Source organism: Euprymna scolopes, chromosome 2 (genome assembly GCF_053919585.1).
Source record: "Euprymna scolopes isolate OS-2025 chromosome 2, ASM5391958v1, whole genome shotgun sequence".
In the NCBI taxonomy this organism is placed as follows: domain Eukaryota; kingdom Metazoa; phylum Mollusca; class Cephalopoda; order Sepiida; family Sepiolidae; genus Euprymna; species Euprymna scolopes.
The window spans coordinates 150,702,307-150,718,106 of NC_136483.1; the positions used below are offsets into that span (position 1 = coordinate 150,702,307).

General features: G+C 31.2%; 1 protein-coding gene across 4 annotated transcripts in view; it reads left to right on the top strand.

The window, feature by feature from the left end:
- The window catches only part of LOC145297623 (DNA repair protein RAD51 homolog 3-like), a 75,722-nt gene that overhangs the window by 21,860 nt on the left and 38,062 nt on the right, over positions 1 to 15,800 (top strand). Inside the window, exon 1 of one of the 4 annotated variants that reach the window (XM_080143736.1) lies at positions 8,859 to 9,095. The exons of 2 other annotated variants lie outside the window; for them this stretch is intronic. The gene's annotated coding sequence lies outside the window, so the exon portion shown is untranslated. Of the gene's footprint in view, positions 1 to 8,858; positions 9,096 to 9,457; positions 9,565 to 15,800 lie in introns of those variants that run through there. One more of the 4 variants, XM_080143729.1, reaches the window with a different exon arrangement.

Genomic DNA, 15,800 nt, shown 5'->3' on the forward strand with positions numbered 1-15,800 from the left:
TCTTACTTAAAGACAGAATTTTCATTGATCCTGTGTGAATGTCACAACCAAAACGAAAACAGCTGTGTAGACAAGATTTGCATGAATCTGACGGACCAAAATATCTTGATGTAAAAGCATTACAGTACAAAATATGATATATCTCCAAAAATAAAAGCAAAACCATAGAAAAAACTGTTCAACTGTGCAACTGGTAAAACCAAATAGAAAACCATGTAAAAAAAAAAAAATTATTGGACTTAAGGAGTCAGTCAGATTAAAAATTTCAACTCTGATTTCTGGTACTCTTAGAAATCCGACTCTGACTCCAGCAAAAACCATCCGACTCCCTCCGACTTTGACTCCAGCTCCTAGTATTCTTACAAATCCGACTCCGACTAAAACCTCCGACTTCAAGTCCGACTCCACAATCCCTTTTAAATCAGTACCACATAACCCGCGTTACTGACACACAACATGTTGACCTCATGACATGGTTCCTGTCAGTGCCCACCATGATGACTTATAATTTGTGCTATAGGAGCACTTTCGAAGTGTTATTGCTTTTGTCATAGTAGCATCCCTGAAGAGTCATCATCTTGGCTGGTACTCTGAAAAGATGTTGTCGTTTTATGCATAGTGTCATTTCTGAAGGGTTGCTGTTGTTTTTAGTCATACTTGTACACCATGAAGGGTCGCTGTTGATGTAGCCATAGTTGGACATCTTCACACAGTTGTCGTCATTTCCACCATAGTACTCCCCCCTAAAGGTTCTTCATTGCTAGCCACACTCATCCCCTTCTAAAGAAGCATCATTTTAATTATAGTCACCCTATATGAAATGCATGTATTTTCTTTGTTGATTTATACAGGGTTTTGATAAGGATAAGAAACGTATTTGCAATTAGATTAGTCACACCCTTGCTTCTCTGTACTCTCTCTCTCTCAGACATGATGTTTCTCATCTCAGTCTTTTTATAAAAGCTCATTATTAGCTCATTCTGTGTGTAAACAACAAACGGGAGGCAGGATTTTTTTCAGATTTGCTGCACTTATAGATATCCATGAAAGGAATTCAATGGCACCTGCTACACTTCTCAAGGTCAAGGGGTTCCTGATATGACCTTGACCTTTTTACAAAAATGTAAATTTTTATGGAAAAGTGGCCAACTTTAAAAGACGATATCTTTGTTATTTATGGGCCTACAAAGTTCATTCATATATTATTCTAAAGTACTTGGATAGATCTACCATTTTATTTAGGGATATTTCTTTTCAAGGTCAAATTTAAAAAAATATTGACCTTCACCTTTTACTTGAATCATCTCACAAAAACTTATTTTAATTTTTGTTAAACTTTTGACAAAAGATTTGTCTATTTTAGGACAGTATATAGTCCAAATTTCAAATTTCTATTCCACTAGAACTGTTGCTACAAGCGTTTTATAGAAGTGAGCAAAATTCAAAATGGCGGAATGTAATACCTGCTACTTCATATAAAAACATTTTGATATTTCACAATATGGTTAAGTTTGATATCTTTGTAAAGCTATTTTAATGCTGATTAATATTTACATAAAGACCATGGTCATAAAATCAATAAAAAAAATTTCTGTTGATGAAACTAAATTTTCTTCTTTTTTTTTTTTATGCAACACAGATTTTTTTATGGAAAAAGTGATATGATAAAAAGAATTTTGAAAGATGTTAAGAGTTAATTAAAGTTTAACATAAAACATGATCTCAGTGGTGAACAAATTTTTCTCGATGATTGATATTCTAAATCTACAAAAAAAAAAGGTAATTTCTGTTGACTTTTTTGGATGAAAAACTTTAAAAATGAATGTTGTAAAAAAAAAAAAAATTCTCTGCATGTTGAGATTTTATGCAAATTCTAGTTGTAAAGTGAAAATAATATTTTTCTAGAGATCAAACTGTTTTAAAATGACTTTCATACTTTTTCTCATACAACACAGATTTTGATACAGAAAAACTGATGTGATAAAGAATTCTTAAAAGTGTGTTGAGATTTAATTAGATTATAGTATCGAAAGAATAAACAACATTTGATGTCGATGGTAAACAGATATATTGACATTTGACATGATAGTGATATCCACAAGAAATCCATCTGTCTTCAATGTGATAAATTTCAAAATGGAAAATGAAAAATCTGTTTTACTGAAACATTTTTTATAATAATGAACTTTTCAGTATTTATTTAGATTTTTCTTTCAAAATGTTTCTTTCTAAAATATTTGATGCATTTTTCATCTAACTTTTTGAAAGCCACTAAGCTAAGAATGTCAGAATATTTAAAATTGATATATTTGGATAATAGAAAGATGGATAGGGTCCATTTGGTTGTAAAATTCAATTTCACCTCTTCATTATCTGGATATGTTTTCAAGTACACATCCTAACGACCAATTCCTCTAATAACCCTAACGACCAATTCCTCTAATAAAGTGCTGTCACAAATCCGTTAATATCTTCGAACTCCATATTGTTTAGTTTTGTGATTTGAACTATCCTTCCTTTATTTTGTCTTGATACTGTTTTTACTTCCACTTCTCTGAGAGACGAGAATGAAAGTATGTAATTTCTGTGTTCCTATAATTGTGGAAGAATTACTAAATCTCTCTTCTAAGATGTTTGCTTCCTTTGTCCAGTGGTGAGGCCCCAGCTTGTGGGCTTTGGAGAGTGTGGAGCCACCCTTTAATTACCATTGCTCCCAGGTCCACTCTGACCCGGAGTGGTAGTACCTGTTAAGGTCCCAACTATGGGTTAACTAGAAACTGACTTGAAAACAACAAATATATTCTATTAAAAATTTTTCTTCAAAATCTTTGGATTCGGCATTAAATAACCTGAAAAGACTTGATATGCCATAAAACAAAAACAACCCACCAACCAATCCTTTGTCCAGTTTGCAGTTGAGGAATATCCTTCCTATTATATAATAATTTATGTGTAGAAATTCCCCTCTGGACCAAAGTACACTAGGTTTGCTCCAACAGAGCCCACATATAGATTTTACTAGACTATTAGGAAGTATATTATGTAACTTTCAAATGCCATCTTACTCACATTTATCCGCTACATTAAAATCTTACATTCCATCCTAGGAGAAACATTACAATTGCAAAGATATACAATGGAAGTAGCTGCTATTTTTCCTTCTAAATCAAAAGTACTACTCTCGCTCCCAAACGACACCAGGAGGTATTCTGCATTATGATCATATATGGGGTTTCACCCTAATTTTCTGGCTCATATATATATATATATATATATATATATATATATATATATATATATATATACCACAATCTTTTCTTTTCCCCGTTCCCTAAAAAATAATAATTTCTCCCACCTCACATTTCACAAAATCTCATTAGCTGACAACTAAATATTTGTTCATTCCGGAATGAACGAAACCTCATTCAAAAAAGAATGCTCCAGAGATTAAAACAAACATGGCTTCCTTGATTAGATTAGGCAATCATTTCAGATTAAATACCCCGATTACAAACTTATTAAGACGTCGAAACCTGTTCATAAGTCAATACTGCCTTCATTTACACATTAAATATACCGTACATGTTAGCTTTTCGTACACATCTACGATAGCGTGATATATATTTTGTGTTTAGCTACAGCATACATAATGTTTTCTCACACAGGATGGCAGCCATTATTTCTTCTTCCATTTTCTAAAAGCTTGATTAAACATTATTATACACTTATTAAAAAAGAAACACAGCTAATTAGCCTATTTTTTAGTACAGACCCGGCATTTGTGTGATTTGGAAGTCTTTAAACTGTCTAAAACTTTTACTTTCTTATTCCTTAGTACGACTGACTAAACTTTTTTCCTTACATGCTAAATCACAATATAAACATAATTGATTAGACTATTACTGCAGTACAGACCTGGCTTCTGTGTGAGGTGGAAGCTTTTAAACTGTGTAAAACCTTTAATTTCTTCTTCCTCAGTACAACTGGCTTAGATTCTTCCCTTATACGCTAAATAAAAATATCAACACACCTGCTTAGACTATTACTGCAGTACAGACCCAGCTTTTGTGTGAGTTGGAAGCTTTTAAACTGTCTAAAACGTTTCTTTTCTTGTTCCTTAGTACAGCTGACTAACACTCTTTCCTAATACACTAAATACCAAAATAACTACCACTATTACTACATTACTAAAGTCAATACACGAATTTTGTGGACTTCTGAAGCCTTTAAGCTGTGCTTTATTTGATCATTTAAAATTAAACACATTTATTATTAAAAATATAAATTTACTTTTAACATGGATATTGTTCTTGAAAACAAATATTGTAGGTGCTCTGTTTTATAATTGAATTTTATAAACATTGACCAACAAAACTAAGGTGTTTATTTAATTCTACAGTAGATAAACTTCGGTTTACATTGTGTGACTGATTGGTGTCCACCGAACGAGTCCCTTTCAGTGATTACATGATTCCAGATTGTTTAAAGCAGTCATTTTGAGGGTCGTAACATTGTACGTTCATCACAGAGCAGTTGGTTAAGGCATTTCTGTTCCTTGCAACTCCTTTTAAAACTTTTGCTGCATGTTCGATCCTGACTTCTGTGGCTAAGTTTAAAAAATGTTTTTTTTTTTTTATTTTTTTCCCCATAAAACAGGTTCCTGCTGCTATTTACTTTCTTTTTAGAGCTTGGATTACTTTTTTTTCATTATTTTTGAGAAATGCAAACATATACAAAAATATATTGTTTCTTCCTATTTCACCATAATTTTATTTGTTTTTTGGCTACATATATTGATACATTTCTGTTTGTACAGTTAACACTTCCAACTATTATTACATGTTTGGTTTATATTTTTACACGAAAATAGGTCACAAAACATAAATTGCTTGAGCCTAATTTCCCACAACTTTATTTCCTTTCAAGTATACATATTGTCTGCTAACAATATTTCTTTTAAAATTATACAATAATTCTGTTTATGTTGTCTAACAGTTAAATGCATGCTACCACTGGGCAATGCCGGTTAACAGGCCCTGCTAGTAAGAGATGTATTCCAGAAATATTTTTTCTTGTATAAAAATACAGCTGTCTTTGTGTCATGGTTTATTCATTATAGGGTCTCTGCAGGTTAGCTTTTGCTGCTAACCTTTTAACAGTGCCACCTAACCCATCACATGATCCTTTCCTATGAGAATTAGCAAAAAGGTGCTACTCTGCATCAATACCAAAATCAAATTTATGGTTGCACAAATTAAAGTTTCTAAAATTTTTATAGTGTAAAACAGCACCATCAGAGGAATATATCATTTTTTTTTGGGGGGGGGGGGAGGCATTAGAACCAAGAATTTCTTTTAATTTTTCTATAAACTTTCTTTGAAACAAATGGACAGCTACTACAATATTATTCTTTGAAACAAATGGACAGCTACTACAGATATTATTCTTTGAAACAAATAGACAGCTACTACAGATATTATTACAAAATTAATATGCTCAAGGTCAATTCTACTTCATTAGTAGCAGATGAATGAATGCAATGTAGCTTGATCATTATTCCAGTAGAATCCTTGAGCCGCATCTTGCAAAATAAATAATTCTCAGAAAAATTTGTTATCGCAAAGACTTCACCAACCTTCAAAGAACCTTTCCTATCAGAACAAAATTTTGATTGTGTTTTCACAGTGAAATTATGCTTCTTCAATGTTTGAAGGCCTATATGGAAAATTTCAATGAATTCCTCTGTAGATGGAAAATTTCAATGAATTCCTCTGGTGATTGTGATAGAGTTTGTAGAATGGTTCTATCAGTTGATAATCATTGTTTGTATTCTACATCTACATGAAAATAGAATTTACATTTTTATGGTAGCTGGCAAAATTTCAATCTTGTAGTCTGTATTTGTGTGTTTTGTCAATTCTAAGAAAAACTCAACTGGAAAAATGGTTTCAATAATATTTTTAGTATCTTTTATTGCTTTTTATCTTCACCCACCCTTGCTATATATTTAGAACTTGTTTTTACAACTAGTAAACAGACAGCAACTTAAAAAATCAAAGAAATGTTGTCACCAAAGCATGTCTCACATAAAGGTGAGAAAATTTTCACTTAGTCTACTAATTTATTGAAAAGCCAAAGTATTTTTTTTTATACCTTTTAGCACTTGATTTGCCTATGCTGAAGGACTGGACAGAAACCAAAATATCATGTTTTATGGTTGTTGTTTTGTTTTTTTTTGTTATTTTTATTTATTTTTATTTTTTTTTTTCACACAGCTAAAATAAATCCACATCATATATTTGTTATTAGGTTTTACTTTTACTGGTAGCTTAAAAATAAATATCCCTCATTTTATCTTTTAATACCAGCAATGGAAAAGTTTACATTTTTTGGGAATCGTTTTTGGAATTGGAAATTAGGCTAAAAATTTTCTGACTCTGATACCTATAAAGCTATAAAATATGAGCCTAGTAAATCAAAAGGATGTATTTTTTGGCTTACTCGAGTTATACCACATAGTAAATTCTAAAGAAGGAATTTTAAACAAAAAGTTTGATGTTATACAAAGCTGTCTACAAAAAAATAAATTCCTATTATCACTTGATTAAAATAACATGTATACAAAAAAATAATTAAGAATAGGTTGTGAGTGAAATGTAAGTGTTATAAGAGTATTTTAAATTTGATACGAGGAATTTAGGATGGTGTAATAAATAAAGTAGTAGGTCGTTAACTTAACATATAAGAAATAAACTAAATATAACCTAAATAAGGGAAATAGAATTAAATTTAAATTAAAAAATTGTTATTGTTAATAATCAAATATTAAGTAATTGCAAAATATTGAGGTGAGCAGATTATGATGGATTAAAATAGACTAAATAAGATTATAAGTTTGAAATAAACCAAGTAAGAAATTTAACCTATAAAGAGAATAATGTGAGAAATGCAAATTCAAAGCGAAACATTAGGAATTAATAAAGGCAAAAATCAAAATAGTGAATTAAAAATATAAAGGAATTTCAATAAAATTATGAATCGATAAATGTGGGCAAAATCGAGTTATGTCCCTTACACTAAATGATATGGAAATAGTTAAAATTAAAAAACAAAAATATCATGTTTATATTAAGATAAGGTTAAAAATGATGGATTTAACTTTTAAAATTAATTACATAACCAGTATGATAAAACTAATTGAATAAACCTTTGAATTTATAGTTTTTTTCTTAAAAAAATAGCAGATAAAAGGAAAAACAAATATATCGTAACATGTAAATAAAAATTTATACAAAACTAAGGCAAATTGAGAAATGAATAGCTGGATATATAAATAGAGACTAAAATTTGAAAGATTTAGTTTAGGAATTCCATAGCCTTTGAGCCCCTGGGGGGAGGGGCATAGGTCATCTGCAACTTTTGTAGATGCTTTTGTAGTGAGGAGTTCTTTTTACAGGGTGAGGGTGCTGGCCCCATGCCCAACCTTCCCAGAAGGTACATACAACGCCTAGCCTTCCCAAATGGTCACCCATCTGGTACTGGCCAGGCTCAACGTTGCTTAACTTTGGTGATCTGGCGAGAACCGGTGTGTCAACCTGATTGTGCTGTACATAGTTTAGGAATTGGGGAGTAAATAAATAAATCTGAGAGAAAAAAAATAATTATAAAACTATAAAAAACATTAAAAGATTAAATGAATATAAAAATAGAAAATTGTAGAAATATCATCTAAAAATAAGAAATATGAAAGTAGGATACTTACTCAATTAAAAAGGAACCGAGAAAAAAAAATGAATAAAGAAAATAAATTAAGATGAGTGAGGTGAGTCCAAATTGCTTGCTCACTTAAAATAGGGATTATGAACATATATATATGACAAATGTATTTTAATGTCTGAAGAGCAACTATTTTTGGAATATTTTTAAATAATATAATGTTTAAATTTGTCCAAATGGTTACAAAACAATTGTAACACATAAGAAAATACACCTTATGATGTTCTTATTTTATATTTTGTTGTCTTGATTTTGCAAAAATATTATATATATAAAAGTATAATATGTCATGGAAAAGAATACAGTAGAACTCTGGGATACGGTGGCACTAGGATATGTTTTTTTTTTTTTTTTTTTTCCAGGTTACGATGTGGAATATAATATTTTTCCAGCTCCTGGTTACACTATTTTCCCCGCCTTACAGTGTTATTTATAATGTTATTTGATTATATGCATGTGTATTATAATACTGCATTGTATTTTGTTACTAATTTTTAATGCCGTATCCCGGGGTTCTACTGTGTAGTTGTTTGAAGTAGCTCAGTGATCTTGGCTGCTAATTGAGTAATAGAATCTAGATTATGCTTAAGCTTTTTAGGCTTTCAGTGTATCTTTCACCATCTTTCCCAGGCTGCTATACTCACCCATATTTATGGCTTTACACTAGCCAATCATATTATGAGGAGGAACCCGGATGTATTCATAACATCAAAACATGTACACATGTACTTGATAAAGATGAGTTAATCATAATCAACGTTTGTTTCCCTAAAGTTGTTTTTCATGTTTATTTTTATCACATATGAAAACATTCTTTGGTTTTTGAATGGTCTTGTTATGTTTAAACAAAAAAAAACAAAACAATTTTAATTGTTCTCTTAGCCATAATTTGCAATTTATGTACTAAGTCCCAGCCTATTACTCTCATCCTCTCTCACCATATGACGTTTGACCCACCTATCACCATTTTTATTTTATACAGTCCATCTCTCTCTCTCTCTCTCTCTCTCTCTCTCTCTCTCTCTCTCTCTCTCTCTCTCTCTCTCACACACACACACACATATTTCCATTCTTCTCTCAACATACAAAGGAAATAAAACTGTAAAACAGAAGATTGGGGTAGTCCATTACAAACACTAGCTCTGTTTTTGTCTAGGACTAAGGAGGCCTCCAACCTCCAATAACTTGATGCCATGATGCTAGAGGTCATTAACACAGATTTTATATCAGAGTTTTCCTTCTCCTACATGGATGAACTGACAAGGTCTGTGAGTCCATCACACTGAGAGGAGTAACCCTGCACCTGACTTTTAAACCAGGTATTTTTGCACCCCTGCCAGGGAAAATATAAATACTTCCCTAACTGTACTAACCTGCAGAAGTTTAAATGTAATGTGAATAGACATCTTGCTGCTCAACTTTCCATAATTCCCTGTTAGACACAATTCCAAATAGTAGCCTCTTACGTCCCAGGTGGCAATATGCCTTGTTTGGGGGGTTAAAATGTGTAAAAAAAAAAAAAATGAAAATAAAAAAATAACATTTGATATTATTTCGCATAAAAATTCCTTGTATTTCTGATAATTATTATAATTATAAACAATACCAAAATCGTTTAACTGCATCGAAAAAGTACATGTCACTATTTTTAAACCAATCAATAACAGGTCGGCTATAATATTATGCGGACAAAATCCAAAGAAACTGGCATGATAGCAAACATTCAGATACACTGCGAATATAAATTGATGTGCCTTTTACATCTGCCGAAACTTAAAAGGATCTGATGTAAGTAAAGCTAATGTATATTTGGAAGGAGAGGGGGGGGATACTTAATCATATTTGATAACAAAATGTCTGATGTTGGCTGATAATATCCTTATATTGCTATATACACACATTTCTCGTTTTTATGTGAGCTTGTGTACTTAGATAACAAAATTTGAAAGCATAAAATAAACATTTTTTTGCTAAGGGAGATAACTTTTATATTATTTTCTCGGTACTTGTACAGTTTAATCAAGACATTCAAAAATGAAAATATCAAAAAAAGGTTATATTGTACGTATCCGTTTTGGACTGGAGATCTCTGAAAAAAAATTTCATTTAATTTGATCAAGTAGTTTTATTTTATTTTTTTTTTTTTTACAGCAGAAAAACACGTTTTTATGAGAGCACGTTGAAGTCAGCCATTATGAAATTTGTTGAACACGCCACGGGGAGATAACTCCAGCTAAAGCGCTGACACTCCCTCCCCATCTTTATTACTGGCTTTTATTCCTAAAAATCGAACCTTTTGCTCGGTATCATAACAAATTGTTTTTCCGCTGTAAAATAAAAACTACTTGATGAAATTAAGTGAAATTTTTTTTTCCGGAGAACTTCACTCCATAACGAATACGTACAATATAACCTTCTTTTTTTTTTTCGATATTTTCATTTTTTAATGTCTTGATTAAACTGTAAAAGTACAATTTTCTCTTTTAAATAGCTCATTAAAGGATTTATTTTTATTTAACGTTTATCTTGATAAATATCTGGATTTCTGCACTCCACACCTATATGTAACTTTAAATTATTTTTTTAGAAGCAATAGCAACATTTTTTTTTCAATGTTGTTATGTATTTGAATATTTAAGAAATTTGACAACCAAATTAAACAATGTGAAATTCTTTTTTTAAATAAATAAATTTATTTTAAACCTTAAATTTTGGGAAAAAATTTTCATTCTCCAAATTAGACATTAAAAAAAATTTTTTTTTTCCTCTTCCCCCCCACCCCCCTGTCAAGGCATATAAACAATCACACTGTTTATTTTGGTTTTCAAATATTCTATATATAACAATGTTTAAAAAATTGAGATTCGTTCTTTCATATTCAAAACACGAGACAGCGTGCATATATTAACACAAATATTTAAAACAACCTGTCACTATGATCAGACGATTGTCTCCCAGAAAAAAAAAGCAGATATGCCTAAAGCAAGAAAAACAATCAAAAAGAAAAAAAAATGGAAAAAAATTATTTGTTTTGAGAATGGAAATTTTTATCGAAACTTAAGATTTAAAATTAATTAAAAAAAAAAAAATTATTTGTTTATATTTATTGAATATTTATTGAAATAAAAATTAAAAACTATAACATTTTTTTAAAATTCTATTTAAAAAAAAATGTAAACATCACCGGCAAAGAAAAAGGTATTTTTTTTTTACTTTTTACTTATTTTTCTCTAAGCTCTACACCTGATCAACAACACTGATGTTACTGTATTCAAATTCTGCCGCTACAACTCTGTCCAACTTTTAAGTTGTTTATGCTGCATTTTGACTTATGGTTATCTGGGAGTTCAGGGGTGGGAGCAAAAGTTTCTTAATATTCCTCAACTTTTTCAGGCAACGCCAAAACACAGGTCCTACTAGTATATGCTTAATATTTATCATAATTTTCTATGTATATTAATGTTGGGACGATTAATTGGGAATCGGAATTTTTAAGAGAATCGGAATTGGAAAAAATTGTGCCTATTTTCCAATACCAGAACAATTCTTTTTAATTGTTTTTATTTGATTTTCTTTTAAGCAAAATCTTCCACTGCTGGTAGTAATGATAAATATTTATTAGTTTTAAACTACCAGTAAAACTAAAATTTATACACCCGTCCCCCCTCCCACAAGCCTATTTTTATGTTTGTGAAAATATCTACACATTTAACATGTGTTTTTACAGTAAATAACGACTCTAGAGTAAAATATTTAAAGACTTATAAAGAATCTGAATCGGTAATTGTATTGGAATTGGGAATTTAGTAAGGAGTCCGTAATTGTATAGGAATCGGGGAAAAAATATTGGAATCGTCCCATTACTAATATATAAATTAATGTGAAAAAAAAAAAAAAAAAAAAAAAATATATATATATATATATATATATATATATATATATATATTTTTTTTTTTTTTCAGAATGTGAGAGATTGTATATAATAATAAATTCCACAGCCAAACAACGTTGCAGCCCACAAGAGCCATGACAGTCAACGAACCGGAAGTCCAAGACTCGAGTTTCGCCCTCATGAGGACTCATGAGTCTTGGACTTCCGGTTCGTTGACTCTCATGGCTCTTGTGGGCTGCGACGTTGTTTGGCTGTGGAATTTATATATATATATATATATATATTAGTAATATCAAAAGTCCCTCAAAAAATGTAATTTCATTAAAATTACTAGCATTACATGATAAACAGATACATTTTGAAAAAATTATTTATTTCGGAAAGAATAATACAGTCTAAACAAATTAGGCACAAGACCATTCAAAAGTGGGGAGTGGCATTCATGGTCATTCTTGCCACTCACTCTCTTTAAGGTTGGTCTATACTATTCCTAGCCAGAATCCTTAATCACCATAATACCACATTTACTCCAGGGGTTGTCCTATTTAAAATCCCAAAATCATTTGTTTATTATCTTTAGCCAAAAGGCCAAGTAACCATGAAAAAATGTTTTTGTGACAATACCGATTTAAATTGATTTAATCTGAATACCGTTTGATGGGAATGGGTAGTTTAATATCGGTTTTATTTTCATAAGATCGTCCTCCCAAGAATTACCTTCCTCTTTGTGTTTGTTCAGCATGATACGATTTTCTAAGTTGATGTAGTATATGTTCGTTTACAGTAATACTATCCTTTTGGGCGAACAAAAATGTTTGATTAAATTGTAAATTTTTTTTTGTTAAAATTTTTTTTCCATTTCTTAATAAATCCTGTTATCAACGTTTCTTGCTTTCCTCTCTCAATAAATAAATGGTAATAATAAAACTGGCATGCTAGACTTTTATTTTTGTTCAATTTCGTGACTGAAATAAGAAAAAGAGTTTTTTTTTGTTTTTTTTTTTGTTTTTTAATTATTTTAATAATGTAAAAATACTTTTTTTTTTGTATGGCGTTAATTTCTATTTCAGTCACGTAGATTAGTTAGAGTGAATTAGGTTTCAGTATCTCATAAATAACCTTTTTTTTTTTTACTTAAACACATTTAAAAAGAAATCAAACAAGTTCAGGTCTTTAATGTTATTTTGCTGTTGTCATGCCAAGTTTCATTGTACACGTGAAATGCCAAAATAAAAATGAGGTTGGTAAAATATAAAACAAACCAAGAAAAAGGCTAGCTAAGAAAGAACGATAACTCGAGCTTATAAACCTTTTTTTTTTCTTAACTAAAAAATTATGAAGGTTTTTTTTTTGTTCTTCCATTTTGTTTTTTAAGATGGGGCTACATTTTTTTTTCTCCCAATTCTTATTTCGGTGTTTCACGTGGACAATGAAACTTACCATTGTTTTGTAATATTCCTATTTATTTGCCTCCCCACGAGGGCAGAGTTAGACACAAGGTCGGTTTTTTAATGTGGAGAAAATCCAGCTCCCCAAAAAGGGGAACTCTGGGGAGGAACAAAAATAAAAAATTGTCTCCGTCATGAAGGATTTCTCCTCCATTGACTGAGGACAGAAAAGGTGAAGTGTAGCATCAGAACAGAGACTACACTGTGATCCTGGCCTGAAGGCCAAGAAAAAGGGATAAATGAAAAAATTTGTTTTTTTATACTAAAGTATATTAACATTTAAACGTTTATTTTAATTCTATGTAGTATATTTTCATTCATCATGATACATTCCTCTCAGACATTACCAACTCTTTTATTTTTTTTTTTTTGTAGGGAGGGGGTGAGCATTATAGTATATGTCATTCCTTATGATACCATCTTTCTAGATTACCTTCTACTTTTTTTTTCATTAGCAGCTACTTTTGGGGGGCGTGTGTGTGTGGGGGGGGGGCGTGATGCTAGTTTGTCATGATATCCCTCTCTCAGTCATTATACTTACCTGGCGCAGTCTGAGTAGGTTATATTCATGTCAGTCAAGAAGGATACATCCTCCACAGTTTGGAAGTCGTGACCATTTTAAAGTAGTAAATAATCTTGTCAGCCTGAAGTATGTTTCTGGGTAATTCTAAGAGGTCCACTCTCCGATCTTTCGAGTGGAGTAAGTTTATTGTTTACTATTTCCTGAATTGCCCCTACTACAGAATGCTGACTGGGCTACCAAGATAAGGCAAGCGTATTCTTCTTTTAGGGACACTCTCCTGTACCTTCTGACCTTGTGTCACATCTTCCTTCGGTGAGAATGAAGTAAATACCTACTCTTCGTCATTACTTCCTACTGTTAAAAATAACACTAAAAAAAAATTACAAACAAGGTGCTTATACAGAAAAATGTACTATTTTTTTTTTACAGTATTTTCAAGTTAAATTAAAGTTTTACGGTATCTTGTTTATTAAATTGTTAGGTGAAAGTAAAGAATAGTTGCAAAACACCCTCCCCATGTTAAGACTGGGTTTCTAAATAATAACGTTCTTATTTTAGCATGCTACCTTCTCTGCATAAGTACCCTCCCGTGGGAATCAATGCATGTAGTTTGTTTATCATAGTATCATTCTATCAGCCTAGCAAAAATATGCAACCGGAGGCAGCATATATATATATATATATATATATATATATATATATATATATATATGGGTGTACATTTTGGTTTCCTAGATGTAGATCCACTGAAATCCCTATGTTTATTAAAGAGTGCTCGATGGCGGACAGAGCAGGTATGTAGTATGTTAATTATACAAACATTATTGGTTACATATGTGCATACATGTTTCAGTGGAATCTCAATTTAGAGAGACCACCTCATCAGACCGAAAAGCGTTACTCCTTTTTTAAGTCTGATGAGGTGGGTCTCTCTAAATTGAGATTCCACTGAAACATGTATGCACATATGTAAGCAATAATGTTTGTATAATAAACATACTACTACTTGTGTGTGTGTGTGTATATATATATATATATATATATATATATATATATATATATATATATATATATATATACATACATATACACACACACACACAAGTAATAGTATGTTTATTATACAAACATTATTGGTTACATATGTGCTGTTTTGCCGTATTACATCTTTTCAGTGTGGCTAAACAAACTTGGATCTCAATTTTTTTGTTTGCAGTTGATGATTTTGATCATTCGACCCTCAGGCAGGAGTCATAAGTAAGTGAAATCTCAATGTTAACTCAATGAAATCTCACTGTCAACTACTAAAGAATGCTCGATTCATTTTTACAAAGGGCTTTGCATTATGACTAATAGTTGTGGGCATTTTCATTTGCCAGAGTGTTAAGTCCACTAATGGGGAAGGGACACGTGTACTCCTCCACAGACAGAATTAGATTTCTTAGATTATTCCTATTTACAATGCCTCCCCACGGGACAGAGTTAGACACCAGGGTCGTTTTTTTAATGTGGAGAAAAGGAACAAAAATAAGAATTGTCTCAGTCGTGAAGGATTTCTCCTCCACTGACAGAGAACAAGAAATTGAAGGGCAACATCTGAAGAACAGATACTACACTTTGATCTTGACCCGAAGGCCAAGGACTAAAAAAAAATTATTACTAACGTTTAGAAATAAACTGATTTTGATAAATGATTTTAAAATTAAAAAAAAATATTTCTTTTTTTTTTTTCAATTTATCTGCGAAAATATCCTTGTTTATAGGACATGAGTATTTTCTTGAAATAATGAAAAGATTATTTTCGAAGATGGTTTCTTTGTTTTTCTGTATTGCTATCATTAACAGTGCACAGTCTGTCAAGTATAAAGGATAAAAAAAAAAAGAAAAAACATACCAAAAAAGGCATCATCTTGTTGGCTCCTTCTCCCTCTCTTTTTTCTCTCGGGGAGCGGGGGGGGGGGGTTCATCCACTCTCTCACCTCCACACTCTTTCACCTTCCCAACCTTTCTCTTTGATGATTACTACTTCTGTTGTTTAGCTTACCCCATACCATTTACAAATGGTGCATATTGTAGACAGTCCTTTCATTGGGTTGCTTTTGATTTTTAATTTTTTTTTTGTTACTGTCTTAATCTAACCTGTGCTCTGCAGGAGCAGATA